Raw genomic sequence first — 4,251 nt, 5'->3', positions numbered from 1 at the left:
TTTCTTAAAATTTGAGTTAACTCTCTGCCTTCAATGCCAGAAATATTTCTGTAGTACACTTCAATTGTAATGATTTTTTAAAATATTATTTGAGGTGTTAGGGAACAAACCCAGACCTGTGACACTTATACTCTCCCAATGCACTACAAGAACCAATAAGCAATTTGCCAGTTAGTCTCTGTTCTGAGGCTGAAGAATAGTCTGGGATATTTGCTTGTGTATTACATTTTATGTTCCATACTTCATTCTCAATTCTTGGATTTTCTTACTAATGGTTTGAAATCAGACAATAATGAACATACTATTTATCCCTTTCAATGCTAAATTCTATTTATCTTATTTGCTGTTCTCATTATTTTGAGCCGGAAACACAATACAATATTGAGTCCAATATTGATAAAAATATTTTTGCCTTGCCTCATTCTCAAAAGGAAATATTGCATCATTTCAAAATTGCAATATTCTTTAATATTTCATTTGTAGAAGCATCATGACTCACTGAGAAAGTTTCATTTCAATTATAGTTTTACACAGATATACAAATACACAAATACTAAATATAATATGTCGATACATACATATGTAAACATAGATATATGTGCATTATGTGTATCCAAACACACACAAACACATACATATCTAATTAGGTTATCATATTTATATATTCTTCATGCTTCATATAAAGTTGCTTTCTTAACCAATCTAAAATTTAAATTCGAATGCAGAAAAACCCACAAGATTCCATCTTCAATTAACCCAGAAAATATTGACCCACTAGTTCAACTCAAGTGGTTGAGCATGAAACATGAGCAAAATAGCTGAGAGAGCCGGCACTGGTAGCTCACTCTATGATCCTAGCTACTCAGGAGGCTGAGATATGAGAATCTTGATTCTAAGCCATCCCAGATGGGAAAGTGTATGAGACTTTTATCTCCTATTATCCACCAGAAAAGTGGAAGTGGTGCTGTAGCTCAAAGTAGTAGAATGCTAGTTTTAAGCAAAAGATCTCAAGGACAGCACCCAAACCCAGAGTTCAAGCCCATGGCTGACAAAAGAAAAAAGAAAAAGAAAAGATTAGAGAGTCACTGACTGAATTTAGACCTCTATGTTGGTCATTAAAAAAAATCATTGATAAAAAGATTTTTTTGTTGGCTGGGATGTAGCTCAATGGCAAGGCACTTGCCTAGCAAAAGGAATGCCCTGGAAATGGTCTGCAGTACCGAAAAAGAAAAGACAAAAAAAAAGAATAAAATAAAAAATTTTAAAACAATTTTTCATAAATTCACAGAAGGTTAAAAATTAGTGCCCTACCATATAATATGACCTGAAATTTAGGAATTAAACCTTCATAGGTCTAGTATTCCTGCCCAATCATTAAGCATTTGTGTTCTTATTATAGACTCATTTAAGTACTCTGGGAGGAAGAAAAACCCAAGCATTAAAAATAAAATAAATAGAAACTTGTTATGTTCTACTGAGGCAAAGATAAATCCTTTAATCACAAGAAAAATACTTAAAATTTGTAGCCCATATAAGATGTTTAAAGAATGTTTTCCCAAGTTTACAAATGAACAAAATTAGGTGCAGAATATTAAAATGGGAGTTTAAGTTAATGTATTTTCCAAGATAAAGTGAAAGTTCAGAAGACATGAGGAAGTTAGGACATTGATTTCCATTAAGAAGAGAAGTGCAGTAAGAATTTGATTCACAGATGTCTAATTATGGAGGTTTCTACTGGTAAAAGTTACAGATAGGTTGTGAATTCCATATTCTGCTTACTGCCTTCATTCAACCTGCAGATTTAAAGTTTCATGGAAAGAGTTCTAGGTGAACTGTATGAAAGCAATGTGTATTCCCAGAAATAATGTTAGGAGGTTAGGCTATGGTCTAAATTCTGCAAAGAAAATCTAAGGTCTGAGCAGATGAATTAAAAAAAAAAAGTTGTTGACTTGGAAATCAGCCTGAATTCTATAGATCAAATTTGAGAATAATTGATGAGTGGTGAATATTCAGAAAAGTAATTTTACGTGTTTCTATTTTTCTACCATCTGGATTTCCCAACTCAAATGAAAATCAACATCTGAAATATTTTCATGATTCAGCTTTTCAAGCACCTACATAAGAATGCCAAAGTTTTTCTTATTATGTTTACAAAATCAAAAATGAACAAATGGCAAAATTTAATCACGATTAATTAATCCAAATGTTCAATCTATAAAAATGAAAATTTGGATTGTAAAATGTCACGAAATCTAGCTGGGTGCCAGTGGCTCACTCCTGTAATCCTAGCTCCTCAGTAGGATGAGATCTGAGGGTCGCTGTTCAAAGCTAGCCTTGGCAGGAAAGTCTGTTAGACTCATGTCCAATTAATGACTCAAAACTGGAAGTGGCACTATAGCACAAGTGGTTCAGCACTCACTTTGAGCTAAAGAGCTCAGGGATCAGTGCCCATGCCCAGAGTTCAAGCCCCACGACCAACCAAAAAAAAAAGTCACGAAAACTAATCAACTCATATATACACATATATATGTGAAAGTCAACTCTAAGATATCTCACCACAACAAACAGAAAGGGAAAAACCATAAATTAATATATAGGATGCATTTTAAAATGTATAAATTCATCCTAAGTGCTTATTATTTGTACTAGGAGATAAATATGATTAAATTGATGCTTTGAATGCATATATGAGCCTATGAATTACCTGAAAATATAATCTGAAATCCATATTTGAGTTTTCTATAAAGGAAACATGTTCAACTAAACAAAAAGTTGTTTCTCAGTGGTCAATTATGTGTTTAAGTGTTAAGCTCTGTATACTAGCCTTTCGAAAATTTTATCAGTTATTTGTCTGGATGATCATTGTAAATAATCACTTCATCAATTTGGCTACCTCAATGTAAACCATCACAAAGATAACAAAAATGACATTCCAAAATTTTAAGGCTATTCTTTGTTTAAAGGGCTGATGATAAATATGCAATAAAGTGTCTGCACTATGTTTATTCATCAAGCTATTTGGTATATCAAACATGTTATTGCTCTGTATGCACAACACAGCATGTAGTAGATATTTGGCAACTCTTCAATTAACTTGGCCAATGTAGCAGTCCAAACCAGACAATTCAGATTTTTTAAAAAGACACACATGCACACACACAGACTTGAATTATCAGATATAACTGTCTATACTATGGACTGATTGAAAGCAGAAAAGGCCTGCTTGTCAAACACAGTCTCTTAAAATTATTACAACTGATTAAACAGGTCCCTCATTGCCTAAATTATAAGAAGTTAAATTTTAATAGCTATAAGGGGAATATAAGGGAAAGCCTTTGTAAGAAAATGGATTGCTGCTTAATGTTTAACACTAAATTCTCAATCTTGTTACAGTCAACTGATTCAAGTGAGTAGTTCTAATATTTAATGATTAAGATAGCTCAACCATTATTGTGGGCAGTAAGAAGATAAAATTATATCTTTAAGAATTTTAGTATTGAACTACCTTTACAGTGTAAAAATGTATTGTGATTGTACCTGAAAGGACAGAATATAGTTATTGATCAATGATTTTAACAGAATATATTAAAATTAATTAGCCTCATGAAAAGTAAATGCAGCTTTATATCTGTTAAAGTTTTTCTGACATTGTAAATTTAATGGGCATTCTGTTTAGTCAGATATCATAACTATATTTGAATTGATACAAATCGGTTTTTCCCTTATTTTTTTCCTTAACATATTTAAATTCCTACAGTTTAGAGGCTTTACTAACAGGAATTATGCACTGAAAATTAGTAATCTCAGATATTATAGGAAATATATCTTTCAAATATAAATTCTTGGAAGTGGCGCTGTAGCTCAAGTGGTGGAGCGCTCGCCTTGAGCTGAAGAGCTAAGGGACAGCGCCCAGGCCCAGAGTTCAAGCCCCACGACCAACAAAAAAAAAAAAAATTAAATCAAATATAAATTCTTAATTTACTGTTTTTTCGATAATCAATTATATCTCATTGCAGTGTTTTTCATAGAAAAGGATGGAAGATTTGTTTACCTGATGATAATATATTCTGATCAATTTCTTGCTCTTGTGTGAAATTAGCTACATTTAAACTTATTGTATATTCTGTAATTATAGGAGAACAAGTTATTCCTATTTAAACCTGAGGGAACAAACTGAATTGGTACTGGACTAAAATGGATGTAGATTTGTTAGAATCACGTCATTACTTTTAAGTTTCTGTGTATGGTTTG

This window comes from Dipodomys spectabilis, unplaced genomic scaffold, assembly GCF_019054845.1.
Source record: "Dipodomys spectabilis isolate Male_0828 unplaced genomic scaffold, ASM1905484v1 ptg000140l, whole genome shotgun sequence".
In the NCBI taxonomy this organism is placed as follows: domain Eukaryota; kingdom Metazoa; phylum Chordata; class Mammalia; order Rodentia; family Heteromyidae; genus Dipodomys; species Dipodomys spectabilis.
Note: the sequence above shows the minus strand (reverse complement) of the source record.